Source organism: Schistocerca piceifrons, chromosome 10 (genome assembly GCF_021461385.2).
Source record: "Schistocerca piceifrons isolate TAMUIC-IGC-003096 chromosome 10, iqSchPice1.1, whole genome shotgun sequence".
NCBI lineage: Eukaryota > Metazoa > Arthropoda > Insecta > Orthoptera > Acrididae > Schistocerca > Schistocerca piceifrons.
In genome coordinates this window covers 50,405,244-50,423,798 of record NC_060147.1, presented here as the reverse complement: position 1 = coordinate 50,423,798, position 18,555 = coordinate 50,405,244, and positions in this window count along the sequence as shown.

Here is an 18,555-nt window from a genome sequence, read left to right as displayed (position 1 = left end):
TTAGGTCAGATCAGGTCAGGTCTCCAATCTTCTTAATCTATTTTTGTATTCAGGGTCCCTCACGTTGTAAAGCGCCTCATCAGCCTCATACATCTCTATTAATTTTGTAGTTGTCGGCACACACCAATTGTATTTACCGGCAATGTTTATAAAAACACTACAGACGACAGAACGCTACAGCGATGCTAGCGCTCCATGTGGTAACATGTCACATTGCAGTGAAGTGTGAACAGGAGACAAGCGATTTCTTTGATCAAATCTACAGCGAGGCCCTACATTTGATCAAATATTGGACGACATTTGACAAAGTCCCTATTACACCATCAAATATCTTTGACAAAGATTTTGGACAGAGATATTGGACAAAGGAATTTGATAGTGTAATACCGGCCTTAGATCCATTTGAAACATTTGAACCAAGCTTCACCGGGGTAGGTGTAAACTTCGTCTTGCGTATTTTGTCTATTTTTATCAGCACGAGCTGCACTGTATATTTCATATAGTTTGCGGTACAAGTGTACCTAAATCGCTCTTTTTACTCATTTTACGTTTGTTAAATAAATTGAAAATCACAAAATTGTAGAACCGAGAAAAATGCGTCTGTCACTTAGCGAAATTAAAGTTTCTACTGAACGATATAAAGCCGGGCACGGTGACCGAGCGGTTCTAGGCGCTTCAGTCCGGAACCACGCGGATGCTACGGTCGCAGTTCCGCATCCTGCCTCAGGCATGGATGTGTGTGCTGTCCTTAGGTTAGTTACGTTTAAGTAGTTCTAAGTCTAGGAGACTGATGACCTCAGAAGTTACAGGGTGTTTCAAAAATGACCGGTATATTTGAAACGGCAATAAAAACTAAACGAGCAGCGATAGAAATATACCGTTTGTTGCAATATGCTTGGGACAACAGTACATTTTCAGGCAGACAAACTTTCGAAATTACAGTAGTTACAATTTTCAACAACTGATGGCACTGCGGTCTGGGAAACTCTATAGTACGATATTTTCCACATATCCACCATGCGTAGCAATAATATGGCGTAGTCTCTGAATGAAATTACCCGAAACCTTTGACAACGTGTCTGGCGGAATGGCTTCACATGCAGATGAGATGTACTGCTTCAGCTATTCAATTGTTTCTGGATTCTGGCGGTACACCTGGTCTTTCAAGTGTCCCCACAGAAAGAAGTCACAGGGGTTCATGTCTGGCGAATAGGGAGGCCAATCCACGCCGCCTCCTGTATGTTTCGGATAGCCCAAAGCAATCACACGATCATCGAAATATTCATTCAGGAAATTAAAGACGTCGGCCGTGCGATGTGGCCGGGCACCATCTTGCATAAACCACGAGGTGTTCGCAGTGTCGTCTAAGGCAGTTTGTACCGCCACAAATTCACGAAGAATGTCCAGATAGCGTGATGCAGTAATCGTTTCGGATCTGAAAAATGGGCCAATGATTCCTTTGGAAGAAATGGCAGCCCAGACCAGTACTTTTTGAGGATGCAGGGATGATGGGACTGCAACATGGTGTTTTTCGCTTCCCCATATGCGCCAGTTCTGTTTATTGACGAAGCCGTCCAGGTAAAAATAAGCTTCGTCAGTAAACCAAATGCTGCCCACATGCATATCGCCGTCATCAATCCTGTGCACTATATCGTTAGCGAATGTCTCTCGTGCAGCAATGGTAGCGGCGCTGAGGGGTTGCCGCGTTTGAATTTTGTATGGATGGAGGTGTAAACTCTGGCACATGAGACGATACGTGGACGTTGGCGTCATTTGGACCGCAGCTGCAACACGGCGAACGGAAACCCGAGGCCGCTGTCGGATCACCTGCTGCACTAGCTGCGCGTTGCCCTCTGTGGTTGCCGTACGCGGTCGCCCTACCTTTCGAGCACGTTCATCCGTCACGTTCCCAGTCCGTTGAAATTTTTCAAACAGATCCTTTATTGTATCGCTTTTTCGGTCCTTTGGTTACATTAAACCTCCGTTGAAAACTTCGTCTTGTTGCAACAACACTGTGTTCTAGGCGGTGGAATTCCAACACCAGAAAAATCCTCTGTTCTAAGGAATAAACCATGTTGTCTACAGCACACTTGCACGTTGTGAACAGCACACGCTTACAGCAGAAAGACGACGTACAGAATGGCGCACCCACAGACTGCGTTGTCTTCTATATCTTTCACATCACTTGCAGCGCCATCTGTTGTTGAAAATTGTAACTACTGTAATTTCGAAAGTTTGTCTGCCTGAAAATGTACTGTTGTCCCAAGCATATTGCAACAAACGGTGTATTTCTATCGCTGCTCGTTTAGTTTTTATTGCCGTTTCAAATATACCGGTCATTTTTGAAACACCCTGTAAGTCCTATAGTGCTTAGAGTCATTTGAATTTTGAACGATATGAACAAGAAAGACGAAAGCAGAGCGGTCGACCCCCTTAACGTGTGAGGCAATATGTGTGTGTGGCCCCTTACGTGAGTAATGTGAACCACTTCCAACCAGCAATAAATAAAGTTACGAGTGGCTACTTCTGCATAAAGTCCTCAAACGTGAATGGCAATTTTCTGTGTGGGTAGTGGGCAATCGTTAAGAGGCTGGATGGTCTCAGTGGAGAGCGAATAAGGTGAAGTAAATAAAGTCGTGTAACAAGGCGTGCGCGACTTCACGTAGCGGAAATTGCTCCTTTCGAAGCGAGTTTGCGATTTATTTGCTTTATAAGGCGTCGGCCTGGAACTGTATGAGAAGTCTTTTCCAGAGTTCAGAAGCACCGTATCAGCTGTCCACTGCACCCCTGAATTGCGAATGCAATTTGGACCACCTGCTACTGGTATCGAGGTCTGCAGTCCAAAGACTGGTTTGACGCAAACACTCCATAACCTCCGCACTCTCATCCCCCCCCCCCCCCCGCCCCCCCCCCCCCCGCCACGCTCAGACACACATTTCTTTCCATTACCAAACTCAAGACTTTTTGATGCTGCCCTAGTATGTATTCTATTAACCGATTTCGTCTTTTAGTCAAGTTTTTGCATAGATTTCTTCTAAATTTCATATAGTACCTCCTCATCTGTTGTTTAATGTAGCCGTTTAATCTTCGGCATTCTTATGTAGCATCACATGTGGGTAGCTAGCAATATATTTTTGTCTGAACTGTTTATTGTGCACGTTTCACTTCTGTGCGAGGCTAGAGTACAGCTAAACATCTTCAAAAACTGCTTCCTAATACTTAGACCCCTACTAGATAGTAGCTAATTTCTATTTTTCAGAAATGCTATTCTTGCAGTTCGAGTTTGCATTTAACGAGGCAGTGCTGTAAAATAATGCCTTTCAAGTCTTCTATCCCACAGTCTCAACGACATGAAAGACAAGCTAGAAGATCTGAAATCTGCAGGGAAGGAAATTGGCTTGAAAATTAACGCAAAAGAAAAAAAAAACTAAAGACATGCGGGCAAATGATAACAGAACTGCAGAGCTTAAGCTTGGGAGCCAGATAATTGAAAAGGTGGATAAGTTTTGCTACCTTGGAAGCACGATTACACCAGACGGCGGTGCAACTGAGGACATTAACAGCCGCATCAACAAAGCAAGAGGAGCTTTTACAACTCTACGCTCTATATATATATATATATATATATATATATATATAGGGTGAGTCACCTAACGTTACCGCTGGATATCGTTCGTAAACCACATCAAATACTGACGAACCGATTCCACAGACCGAACGTGAGAAGAGGGGCTAGTGTAATTGTTTAATACAAACCATACAAAAATGCACGGAAGTATGTTTTTTAACACAAACCTACGTTTTTTTTTAAATGGAACCACGTTAGTTTTGTTAGCGCATCTGAACATATAAACAAATACGTAATCAGTGCCGTTTGTTGCATTGTAAAATGTTAATTACATCCGGAGATATTGTAACCTAAAGTTGACGCTTGAGTATCACTCCTCCGCTGTTCGATCGTGTGTATCGGATAGCACCGACTTACGTAGGGATCCAAAAGGAACGGTGGTGGACCTTAGCTACAGAAGAGACTGGAACAGCACATTAGTCCAGATGCTAACACCTTTTTATTGGTCTTTTTCACTAACGCACATGTACATTACCATGAGGGGTGAGGTAGATGTACACACGTGGTTTCTGTTTTCAATTACGGAGTGGAATAGAGTGTGTTCCGAGGTGTCAGGCCAATAGATGTTCAATGTGGTGGCCATCATTTGCTGCACACAATTGCAATCTCTGGCGTAATGAATGTCGTACAAGCCGCAGTACATCTGGTGTAATGTCGCCGCAGGCTGCCACAATACGTTGTTTCATATCCTCTGGGGTTGTAGGCACATCACGGTACACATTCTCCTTTAACGTACCCCACAGAAAGAAGTCCAGAGGTGTAAGATCAGAAGAACGGGCTGGCCAATTGATGCGTCGTCCACGTCCTATGAAACGCCCGTCTAACATCCTGTCAAGGGTCAGCCTAGTGTTAATTGCGGAATGTGCAGGTGCACCATCATGCTGATACCACATATGTCGACGTGTTTCCAGTGGGACATTTACGAGCAACGTTGGCAGATCATTCTGTAGAAACGCGATGTATGTTGCAGTGCTCTCCGAGACATACGATCGAACAGCGGAGGAGTGATACTCAAGCGTCAACTTTAGGTTACAATATCTCCGGATGTAATTAACATTTTACAATGCAACAAACGGCACTGATTACGTATTTGTTTATATGTTCAGATGTTCTAACAAAACTAACGTGGTTCCATTTAAAAAAACGTAGGTTTGTGTTAAAAAACATACTTCCGTGCATTTTTGTGTGGTTTGTATTAAACAATTACACTAGCCCCTCTCCTCACGTTCGGTCTGTGGATTCGGTTCGTCAGTATTTGATGTGGTTTACGAAATATATCCAGCGGTAACGTTAGGTGACTCACCCTGTATATATATATATATATACACTCCTGGAAATTGAAATAAGAACACCGTGAATTCATTGTCCCAGGAAAGGGAAACTTTATTGACACATTCCTGGGGTCAGATACATCACATGATCACACTGACAGAACCACAGGCACATAGACACAGGCAACAGACCATGCACAATGTCGGCACTAGTACAGTGTATATCCACCTTTCGCAGCAATGCAGGCTGCTATTCTCCCATGGAGACGATCGTAGAGATGCTGGATGTAGTCCTGTGGAACGGCTTGCCATGCCATTTCCACCTGGCGCCTCAGTTGGACCAGCGTTCGTGCTGGACGTGCAGACCGCGTGAGACGACGCTTCATCCAGTCCCAAACATGCTCAATGGGGGACAGATCCGGAGGTCTTGCTGGCCAGGGTAGTTGACTTACACCTTCTAGAGTACGTTGGGTGGCACGGGATACATGCGGACGTGCATTGTTCTGTTGGAACAGCAAATTCCCTTGCCGGTCTAGGAATGGTAGAACGATGCGTTCGATGACGGTTTGGATGTACCGTGCACTATTCAGTGTCCCCTCGACGATCACCAGTGGTGTACGGCCAGTGTAGGAGATCGCTCCCCACACCATGATGCCGGGTGTTGGCCCTGTGTGCCTCGGTCGTATGCAGTCCTGATTGTGGCGCTCACCTGCACGGCGCCAAACACGCATACGACCATCATTGGCACCAAGGCAGAAGCGACTCTCATCGCTGAAGACGACACGTCTCCATTCGTCCCTCCATTCACGCCTGTCGCGACACCACTGGGGGCGGGCTGCACGATGTTGGGGCGTGAGCGGAAGACGGCCTAACGGTGTGCGGGACCGTAGCCCAGCTTCATGGAGACGGTTGCGAATGGTCCTCGCCGATACCCCAGGAGCAACAGTGTCCCTAATTTGCTGGGAAGTGGCGGTGCGGTCCCCTACGGCACTGCGTAGGATCCTACGGTCTTGGCGTGCATCCGTGCGTCGCTGCGGTCCGGTCCCAGGTCGACGGGCACGTGCACCTTCCGCCGACCACTGGCGACAACATCGATGTACTGTGGAGACCTCACGCCCCACGTGTTGAGCAATTCGGCGGTACGTCCACCCGGCCTCCCGCATGCCCACTATACGCCCTCGCTCAAAGTCCGTCAACTGCACATACGGTTCACGTCCACGCTGTCGCGGCATGCTACCAGTGTTAAAAGACTGCGATGGAGCTCCGTATGCCACGGCAAACTGGCTGACACTGACGGCGGCGGTGCACAAATGCTGCGCAGCTAGCGCCATTCGACGGCCAACACCGCGGTTCCTGGTGTGTCCTCTGTGCCGTGCGTGTGATCATTGCTTGTACAGTCCTCTCGCAGTGTCCGGAGCAAGTATGGTGGGTCTGACACACCGGTGTCAATGTGTTCTTTTTTCCATTTCCAGGAGTGTATATATCACTGAGGACCAAATTACGGATCTTTGAAAATAATGTAAAATCTGTGCTCCTTTATGGATCTGAAACATGGAAAGTGACAAAACAGTTAATCGACGAGCTGCAGACATTCAACAGATGCCTGAGGAACATCCTGGGGATACGGTGACCAAATGTCATCTCTAACGAAACTCTTTGGGAAAGAACAAACCAGAAGCCAATTGAGCAGCAAATCAGAAGCAAGAAATGGCGATGGTTAGGATGTACTCTTAGAAGACCAAATGAAGATATTGCTAGAGAAGCACTTGACTGGATCCTGCAAGGCAGGCCCAAAATGACATGGAGACGGTCAGTTGAAGCAGACGGTCATCAGCAAGGAATAGGATGGGAAGAAATGAAGATACTAGCAGAAGACAGAACAAGATGCTGATCCTTTGTTGCAGCCCTATGCTCCACATAAGGAGTTAAAGGAATAAATAAATAATAACAGTATGTGTGAGATCTCTTTAGATAAAAGAAATTTTAATGGCATCGTTCATCTTTGTTTTGAGTAATAAATTTCTAGGCATGAAAAATAGTCACCCTGGCGACGAACAAATTTCTTGCAACGAGAGGCTGTTTGATACCGGTACTGTAGGATATTCGTTGACGGTGTGACAACCTCACCCCAGCTTGTACCGCTTCATCACTAAGTCCTGGAAGATGTTCTTTAAGTTTTGGAAACATGAAAATCGAATGGAGCCAAGGCGGAATTGTATCGAGGATGATCGATGACAGGGAACCCGAGCTGTCAGATTGTTGAAGATGTCGCAGCGCTCTCCCATTGTCATGCTGAAGAGGGGGCGCTCCGCGTGTGTGGGCGAACTCTTCCGATTCGTATTTTCAGGTTTCTGAGTGTCTATCAGTGCTTTTCAGAGATTGTAACGGTGCCTTTAGGGACGAGTTCCAAATGCTCCATGCCCTGAACATCTCAGATGACTGTGAGCATGACTGGCAGCTGGTGGGAGGTTCTCGTTCTTTTTTGGCGTTAGTGATCCTTTTGTGGAGAAATTCTGTCGTTTTCGGGGTCAAAATGGCTTGCCCAGCTTTCATCACTTGTCACTGATCGTCCTCACGCAAATGAAACTGTCCACAGATGTCCAGTCTTCTGTGTTTCACGTCAAGAATGAGCATTCGAGGCGCACACGACGCGCGTACCGCAGTTCTGCAGTGGTGGCCTGCACACGCTCTCGTCATACGCCACGCTTACCTCTGTGATATCCGACAGTTTTCCCTGACGATGAGTTCATCAGCCCGATTCCAATAAGTCTCGTCGACTGTCGTAACTGGTCGTCCACCCCGAGCTCAGCCACAGGCGTCGAGGTTAGCATAGGGTGTCCATTCCATTTTCATTGAAAAAGGGGTCATTTAAAATAAATTAGAGAAAAACCTGGGACAATGAAGAAAAAAAAACGGGACATAAATATTGTATTGACTAAATTTAATACACATACAAGATTACCTTTACAACGAGCACTCGGATGATCCCAAATCAGTTTTTACAATTATTCTGCTACTCTATCACCGTACTTTTCACTTTTATGTACAGGGTGATTCAAAAAGAATACCACAACTTTAAAAATGTGTATTTAATGAAAGAAACATAATATAACCTTCTGTTATACATCATTACAAAGAGTATTTAAAAAGGTTTTTTTTACTCAAAAATAAGTTCAGAGATGTTCAATATGGCCCCCTCCAGACACTCGAGCAATATCAACCCGATACTCCAACTCGTTCCACACTCTCTGTAGCATATCAGGCGTAACAGTTTGGATAGCTGCTGTTATTTCTCGTTTCAAATCATCAATGGTGGCTGGGAGAGGTGGCCGAAACACCATATGCTTAACATACCCCCATAAGAAAAAATCGCAGGGGGTAAGATCAGGGCTTCTTGGAGGCCAGTGATGAAGTGCTCTGTCACGGGCTGCCTGGTGGCCGATCCATCGCCTCGGGTAGTTGACGTTCAGGTAGTTACGGACAGATAAGTGCCAATGTGGTGGCGCTCCATCCTGCTGAAATATGAATTGTTGTGCTTCTTGTTCGATCTGAGGGAACAGCCAATTCCTGGGCTGCGAACAAATGCTTGCTGGATGCGTGCTACATTTTCATCACTCGTTCTCGGCCGTCCAGAACTTTTCCCTTTGCACAAACACCCATTCTCTGTAAACTGTTTATACCAACGTTTAATACACCACCTATCAGGAGGTTTAACACCATACTTCGTTCGAAATGCACGCTGAACAGCTGTCGTCGATTCACTTTTGCCGTACTCAATAACACAAAAAGCTTTCTGTTGAGCGGTCGCCATCTTAGCATCAACTGACGCTGACGCCTAGTCAACAGCGTCTCAAGCGAACAAATGTACAACTAAATGAAACTTTATAGCTCCCTTAATTCGCCGACAGATAGTGCTTAGCTCTGCCTTTTGTCGTTGCAGAGTTTTAAATTTCTAAAGTTGTGGTATTCTTTTTGAATCACCCTGTACTTTATCAAGAAGTGCATTTTCGTTTGAAATTGTACCACAAAAGTCAGTACACGATACACAATTAAAGTGTTTTGACAATGAGCAGGGCCCTCACTGTTTCAACTTTCATTCTGTTTTTTTCATCTGACCACAAAGAGTTCACAAACGAAAACACACGTTCCACAGCAGCATTTAACCCAGGAATTGCCACACAAAACTCCACCAAATGAATCATGTTTTTCATGTTAATGTTTTTACTTTTGAAGTAAGCAAATATTTTACACCACGTTACACTAACACTTTCTCTGTCTCCTTCTTCACTTTTTATGAAGCCCTGTGCACATGAAAATTCATCGAACAGTTGGTCTTCATCAACAGGAAAATTTGGTACAATACTTTTAACAAAAACACAACAGTCCTGAATATCCTTCCACTGTAGCTGCTCCTTTTCAGTATTAAACCAGTCACATGCTTTAAAAGGTGTGAGAAATCGTTAACACCATTCTTTAATATACTCAATGCAAGAGTCGTAGAAGTTGTCAGCATAAATATGAAATTATTCTATAGTAATTTCACCCTCTTGTTCCAGCTTTCTTAGAGTCTCATATACAAAGGATGTGAGAAATGTTTCATATTTTCTACATTGTAATTTGCCTAATAATTTGTTTATTTCTTGAGAAACTTCCATTATTGTGTTTTCTTGTTTCTCAATACATTTAATTGTTGTAGAGAAAAGTTTTAGCTGACTAACAATAAAATGTAGAAGAACAATAGACACAGGGTTATCAAAGAATTGTTTAAGGATAACAGGACACTTATCAAGGGAAATGAAATATGATTTCAAAGCAGGAAACACCTCTACAATTCTTTCCAATGCTGGTAGCAGAGATAGACACCTTGTCTTGCTGTGCCCAAGTACAGTTTTATATTCATTTTCAGTAAACTTACAGAATGACTTGAGAGATTCAACCCTTATTGTATATATGTGGAAATGCTGGTAGATTTTGTTTACAATTAATTGGCAGTCGATGGGTAGGCAATATGAGCCAGTTTGTAAGGAATTGTGCAAGACATGTGCTGGACGGCCAACACCTACTATAGTATTCACTGTGTTGTGTTGCAGTTTATAGAACAAATTGTATTTTCCCTTCCTCTGCTTACCACCAAAATTGGTGTTAGTGTTGTCTGCAGAAACTGCAATCACCTTTCCCTCAAGATCATATTTCTTTAAAACCTTCAGCACATGATTCTGAAGTAAATCTGTTCTCCAGCTAAATTAACCAATTCGAGCACTTTCACCGTGATGCCATTTTCAGGGTGAAAATACCTGATAAGGAGAGGAACCAACTTCAAATCCAGATGATTCGACGTATCATTCATTACAGAAATGAATCGAGCACTTTTCAGTTCATTTAAAACCAGCTGAGCTCCATACGGTGCAATAACATTTGAAATGATTGCATTACATTTTGTGTGTCCACATGTGAATTTAGGATTGAAAACTTTTTTAGCAGTTGCTGTAGTACAGTTCATTGACTTAAAGCTATGGTAATGCATTGCACTGTGGTATGCAAACGTAGCTTCTTGTGCTGCCAACTGCCTATCCATTTCTGTTACTGATTTTGAGTTTACATAGTAGTCACTCACGCATTTATTTGCTCTTTTCGTTTGATCACTCATGCGATGTTTCTTTGTCTTAATGTGATTCACAATATCAGACCTTCCACCATGACCAATAGCAAATTTTGATCTGCACAACGTACATTATACAGTTTCTCCACTACCAGTGATAAAAGGAAACTCGCTTTTTATATTGCCGTTAAAATTACACTTTCGTTTTGGCATAATGAAACAGTGATTGCATAGTGCAAAACATTAACAGTGTGGTGACGAAAGCCAGAGAGCAAGTATCAGTGGTGTAGAGTATCTCTGGACCGAAAGGACAGATTCTGAGGATCGATTTAGAAGAGAAGAATCTTCGTTGTTATTCGTAACCTTAGTGCGTGTAAAATTACTTGCGATTTTTGACACTTCGGTACATGTTTGGGGTATAGTGAAAGTCATCACACGGTCCCTAGCGTAAATAATTGCGCAGTTGATAGCAAGTCAAACAACCAGTAGCGTAAAATACTCTAACCAAGCGGAATCATAAAAAAACGGGATATTTGAGCGTCCCCCAAAAAACTTTCGGGACAGCGGGACATTCTGGTAAAAAAACGGGACAGTCCCGGGAAAAACGGGACGAATGGACACCCTAGGTTAGCACCACCGCTAATCATTACGAGGACGCACAGCCCAATGCCGTACATAACGGATGACGCTAGAATCATGACAGGTTCACGGCTGTCATTCCTCTATGACTTTAGATTCGAGGCACGTCTTCTACGGTCGGAAACTGGTTCACAGCACGCCGTTTCTCATGAACCGATAGAGTCACGTGACACGCCGCCATGTTACACGCTACAATCCGGAGCCCTCTAGCGGCAGAGGGCTGCAACTTGAGTAAGTCACATGTAATACCTCACCCGACATTGAGAACAGATAAAAATTTTGGAGGCATTAGTGTTCAGCATACCTATGTATATCCTTGTTATTTTGTTGTCCAAATAGAAAAACTCAGTCACTGCTTCAGTGTGTCATTTCATTACCCATCCCCTCATCACTACCGGATGTATTTCGAATACATTCTGTTAGCATTTTTTCACTTTTTTGATGGGTCTAACGTCCCGTCGACATCGAGGCCATTAGAGACGGAGCACAAGCTCGGACTGTGTCAAGGATGGGAAAGGAAATCGGCCGCGCCCTCCCACAGGAACCATCCCGGCATTGACCTGGAGCGATTTAGCGAAATCACAGAAACTCTAAACCTGGATGGCCGGACGCGGGACTTTACCGTCCTCCTCCCAAAAGCGAGTTCAACGTTCTAACCACTGCGCCACCTCGCTCGGTGTCGATTTTAGTTTTATAATCTCTTTTCAACACAGTGTAATTTACTCCAACTCCTTTACCGTGTCTTACGGAAATGCAACGCCATCGACAACCCTCGAAATTTTAATTTATGCCCCGGCCTAGTAATAACAAACAAGGTAGGAGTTAAGACGCAAAGGAATTACAGAGATTGGCTGCGAGCGAGCATTGTTTGAAATCAGTGGGGAAAGTTGAAAATTTATTGCGGTCCGGGATTTGAACCCCATTCTCCCGCTAACTAGAAAAATGCTCTGACCTCTTTTTCCCTATACCTAGGGCGTAAAGGAAGGGGGCAGAGTGGGCAGGCAGCGCAACCCGAGACCTGGCTACGGTATTCCGTCACACCTTGAAGAGAAGGGAGTGGAGTATGTGGAAAACCAAAAACAACGACAGATACTCTATTGTAACAAATAAGCCCTCAGTCACAAATATTAAGTCAAAATTGACCTGGTTTCGACACTACTATGAGCGTCGTCTTCAGAATTAGACTAACTGTACTAAAACATTAGGTATATAGTACATTAGTCTTGTTGCAACCCTTGTTCACGGTACGAGCACCCCTTAGCGGCTCGCCATCTCACAAGTGTTCATGATGTCGCCTTTTCGGCTCAGATCTTTTTTAATATGTAACTTGTAAGTACTGCATCTTTTCGAGTCAGTACAAACTTTAATTTCATTAATGTACTATATACCTAATGTCTTAGTACAGTTAGTCTAATTCTGAAGACGACGCTCATAGTAGCGTCGAAACCAGGTCAATTTTGACTTAATATTTGTGACCGAGGGCTTATTTGTTACAATATAATTCTGACACGGTCACTGAACCTTAGCAGCTATGTTCACAGATACTCTAGTTTACAGTCATTGAGCAACAATTTTGTTACTTTTTCACTTTATTTTATTTCAAATGTTCAAATGTGTATGAAATCTTATCGGACTTAACTGCTAACGTCATCAGTCCCTTAGCTTACACACTACTTAACCCAAATTATCCTAAGGACGAACACACACACCCATGCCCGAGGGAGGACTCGAACCTCCGCCGGGACCAGCCGCACAGTCCATGACTGCAGCGCCCTAGACCGCTCGGCTAATCCCGTGCGGCTTATTTTATTTATTTATTTTTATGTATACATGAGGACTTCTAGTCAGGTGAATATAGGGCTATGAATACATAATCAAATAGGGATGATGCAGGAGTAGCTTTAATAATGAACAAAAAATAGGAACGCGGATAAGCTATTACGAACAGCATAGTGAACGCATTAGTGTGGCCAAGATGACACGGAGCCCACACCCACGACAGTAGTACAAGTTTATATGCCAACTAGCTCCGCAAGTGGAGAGCAATGTATGATGAGATAAAAGAAATTATTCAGATATTCGGTAGCTCAGATGATAGAGCACTTGCCCGCGAAAGGCTAAGGTCCCGAGTTCGAATCTCGGTCGGGCACACAGTTTTAATCTGCCAGGAAGTTTCATATCAGCGCACACTCCGCTGCAGAGTGAAAATCTCATTCTGGAAACATCCCCCAGGCTGCGGCTAAGCCATGTCTCCGCTATATCCTTTCTTTCAGGAGTGCTAGTTCTGCATGGTTCGCAGGAGAGCTTCTGTAAAGTTTGGAAGGTAGGAGACGAGATACTGGCAGAAGTAAAGCTGTGAGTACCGGGCGTGAGTCGTGCTTCGGTAGCTCAGATGGTAGAGCACTTGCCCGCTAAAGGCAAAGGTCCCGAGTTCGAGTCTCGGTCGGGCACACAGTTTTAATCTGCCAGGAAGTTTCATTATTCAGATAGTTAAGTGAGACGAAAATTTTATAGTCATGGGGGACTGTAATTTGACAGTAGGGAAAGGAAGGGAAGGAAAAGTAGTAGGTGGATATGGACTGGGTGAAAGGAATGAGAAGGAAGCCCCTTGGTAGAATTCTGCACGGAGCATAATTTAATTATCGCTAACACTCAGAGAAACGGTTCAGTTTTTCTATTTGGGCAACAAAATAACTGTTAAGGGCAGAAGTACAGAGGATATACATGGATGTGCAGAAAGGTAATGCCTCCGTAATTTTTATTCTGTTCTCAGTGTCAGGTAAGGTATTACATGTGACGTCGCGCTTCCCGCTCCAGTGACTCGAGTCGCAGGCATCTCTGCCGCTAGAGGGCTCCGGATTGTAGCGCGTAACATGGCCGTGTCTAACGTAACTACGTCGGTTCGCGAGAAACGGCGCGCTCTGAACGAATTTCTAATCGCAGAAAACGTGCCTCCAATCTAAAGCCATAGAGCAATGACAGCTGTGTGTGGTAACGATTGAAGCGACGTTCGTCATGTGAGGCATTGGCTTGTCCGTGCTCATAATGAAAGAAGGTTGTATACGTGGAAGAGACCTGAAGACACCAGAAGGTTTCAGATAGGTTATACGAGGCGTGTTTTTTAAGTAAGTACCGTTATGAAATTAAGAAAAGACGTGCTAAGGTATCTCAATAATTTTATTTTTACATGAAAGCCTGTACCTTTATCTACTTTTCTACATAATTTCCGTCAATATTGAGGCACTTGTCATAACGTTGTACCAGTTTTTGAATACCCTCCTCATAAAAGTCTGCCACTTGACTTGTTAACCACTGCACCACCACTGTTTTGACTTCGTCATCGTCTTGAAGACGCTGACCGCCCAGGTGTTTCTTCAAGTGCAGGAACAGATGGTAGTCACTGGGCGCAATATCGGGGCTGTACGGAGGATGATCTAGAGTTTCCCATCGAAAAGATGTGATGAGATCTTTGGTCTGATTCGCCACATGCGGACGGGCATTGTCTTGCAGCAAAACGATGTCCTTGCTCAACTTCCATGGACTGTTGCTTTGATTCTGGTGTGACGTAGGCCACCCATGTTTCATCACCCGTAACAGTTTGGCTTATGAAATCATCACCATGGTTGTGGTACCGCTCAGGGAAAGTCAATGCGCTGTCTAAACGTTTGGTTTTGTTCACATCCGCCAACATTTTCGGTACCCAACGAGCGCACAATTTTCGGTAATTCAAGTGCTCGGTCACAATGCCGTACAAAACACTACTAGAAACATTAGGAAAGTCATTCCACAATGAGGAAATCGTAAGGCGTCTGTTTTCTCTCACCTTATTGTCCACTTCCGGCACCAAACTTTCATTAACGACCGAAGGACGCCCACTCCATTGTTCGTAATGCACATCTGTGTGGCCATCTTTCAATGCTGTCACCCATTTTCTTACCGTTCGATCACTCATAACGTTTTCTCCGTAAACTGCACAGATCTCATGATGAATATCGATCGCTTTTAGGCATTTAGCACTAAGAAATCTTATAACAGCCTGTACTTCACTGTCGGCGGGACTCACGATTATCGGAGGCATCTTAAACACTCAGTACGAGGCACAGAACCCACAGAAATGCCAACTTTGGAGGCGATCTGTTCAACAGTCATTCGGCGATCCCCCAAAACAATTCTCTCCACTTTCTCGATCATGTCGTCAGACCGGCTTGTGCGAGCCTGAGGTTGTTTCGGTTTGTTGTCACACGATGTTCTGCCTTCATTAAACTGTCGCACCCACGAACGTACTTTCGACACATCCATAACTCCATCACCACATGTCTCCTTCAACTGTCGATGAATTTCAATTGGTTTCACACCACGCAAATTCAGAAAACGAATGATTGCACGCTGTTCAAGTAAGGAAAACGTCACCATTTTAAGTATTTAAAACAGTTCTCATTCTCGCCGCTGGCGGTAAAATTCCATCTGCCATACGGTGCTGCCATCTCTGGGACGTATTGACAATGAACGCGGCCTCATTTTAAAACAATGCGCATGTTTCTATCTCTTTCCAGTCCGGAGAAAGAAATCGGAGGCCTTAGAACTTGAATGCACCTCGTACACAACGTAAACGGGGAAGAATCAGACTGTCAGTGCGTAGATTAAGGTACAGGTTCTCATGTAAAAATAAAATTATTGAGATATCTTAGCACTTCTTCTTTTTTATTTCAAAACGGTGCTTACTTAAGAAACACGCCTCGTATAATGGTAAGACAGAGATTTAGGAGCCATTGCGCATAACGCTGTATCATATCCACAACAAGGTGAGTCAGCAAGAGAAGTGAACCGGACACAACATTACCAATTACTATGGCAGGATAGGGCCCTAGGGCACGACGTATGAGGAATAGTACCACAGTGAAGGAGGAAACCAACGCGTTCTGTAACTGTGGCTGCGTAGTACAGAGTGTATTACACCACAGTCGCTGTAACAAAGTATGATTGGAAGGTCTTTAGCATGGAAACCATGCATTTTTGGACGTAAGTTCATTAGACTTTTTTGTTCCGTGTTCTCTCATCGATCAATCCCTGGAGTTTGTACACCACGGAAAAAATCATTCTGTATAAAGTCCTCTTCATTGTCATCGAGAGCGTTACTTATGCCGCACTTCTTGACACATGTAACAGTAATGCCTTCTCTCGTTCTAGATTAGAACCAATTAGGTTCCTCTCGGAGTATGCTGATACAATAGCTCTACACTTAAGAATCATGTACAGCCGTTCGCTCGACTAAAGATCCGTACACAAAGACTGGAAGATGCACAGGTAACACCAATATTCAAGAAAGGTAGTAGGAGTAATCCACTAAATTTCAGGCCCATTTCGTTAACGTCGAAATGCAGCAGAATTTTGGAACATGTATTGTGTTCGAACATTATGAATTACCTCCAAGAAAACGGTCTACAGACACACAGTCAACATGGGTTTAGAAAACATCGTTCCTGTGAAACAAAGCTATCTCTTTATTCACATGAAGTGTTGAGTGCTATTGACAAGCGATTTCCGATCGATTCCGTATTTCTGGATTTCCGGAAGGCTTTCGACACTGTACCACACAATCGGCTTGAAGTGAAATTGCGCCCTTACGGAATATCGTCTCAATTATGTGACTGGATTTGTGACTTCCTGTCAGAGAAGTCACAGTTCGTAGTAATTGACGGAAAGTCATCGAGTAAAACACAAGTGATTTCTGGCATTCCCCAAGGTAGTGTTATAGGCCCTTTGCCGTTCCTTATCTGTGTAAACGATTTTGGAGACAATCTGAGCAGCCGTCTTCGGTTGTTTGCAGATGACGCTGTCGTTTATCGACTAATAAAGTCATCAGAAGACCAAAACAAATTGCAAAACGATTTAGAAAAGGTGTCTGAATGGTGCGAAAAGTGGCTGTTGACCCTAAATAACGAAAAGTGTGAGGTCATCCATATGAGTGTTAAAAGGAACTCGTTAAACTTCAGTTACACGATAAATTAGTCTAATCTAAAAGCCGTAAATTCAACTAAAACCTAGGTATTACAATAACGAACAACTTAAATTGGAAGGAACACATAGAAAATGTTGTGGGAAAGGCTAACCGAAGGCTGCGCTTTATTGGCAGGACACTTAGAAAGTGTAACAGACCTACTAAGGAGACTGCCTACACTACGCTTGTCCGTCCTCTTTTAGAATACTGGTGCGCGGTGTGGGATCCTTACCAGATAGGAGTGACGGTGTACATTGAAAAAGTCCAAAGATGGGCAGCACGTTTTCTATTATCGCGTAATATGGGAGAGAGTGTGACAGAAATGTTACAGGATTTAGGCTGGATATCATTAAAAGAAAGGCGTATTTCGTTGCAACGCAATCTTCTCACGAAATTCCAATCACCAACTTTCTCCTCCGAATACGAAAATATTCTGCTGACACGGATCTACATAGGGAGGAACGATCACCAAGGTAAAACAAGGGAAATCAGAGCTCGTACGGAAAGATATAGGTGTTCGTTCTTTCCGCGCGCTATACGAGATTGGAATAATAGAGAGTTGTGCAGGTGGTTCGATGAACCTTCTCCAGGCACTTAAATGTGATTTGCAGAGTATCCATGTAGATGTAGATAGACTGTTTTATTCGCAGACACACTTATTTGATTGTACATCGTTTTAAAGCTCCCTTCGGCGTGAATTCATGTTGGGTTTCGTCCAACATCCATTTGTTCCATTCGTCTCTCATATACACTTTAAACGATTTATTTGTCGAGACATCAAGAGGTTGCGATTGTGAAGTAAGTCCTCCCGGAATTCTGGCAAACTCCGTATTTACCTGTCCCAGTTCCTCTTTCACAGAATTTTTCAAATGACGGCTAAACAGTTACAATGACTGAGGGATCCACAGCGGCTCGGGCGACATCGCCATCATCCAGATGGTGCGAACTCTGATGATGGCCCGTAATTAAAAGGCCGAAACCCGTCAGAAGTTAACATCGGCTGCGATCAAGACTGCTTTTAAATAATTTTGCTGCTAAACTGGTCTAGCACAAGAAGAGAACTCTTCTTCACTAAAGCACCTCCCTCGCACTGGGTTAATCCATAATTTCATACCAGCCTCGTCCATCCCGCCCTTGGCATGTACATGAACAACAACACAGAAGGTTTTGGCATTGTTCTGCACTCGAAAATGACCGTCGGAGTAATTTTAGTACCGTTAGCACAACAAGGAAGGCCAACAGTGAAGCGCATTTTTTCATGTCCAGTTTTAGTACCTTTCCTGGCAACAGTTCCGTTACTCGGCAAATCAACTGTCAGAGGAGTTTCGTCCAAATTCGCTATTTGGCTTCGCTCCACAGTGGTTTCTTTTCGATGTCGAATGATAAAGCGAATATTTTCTCTTCAAACTGCTGCGGCATT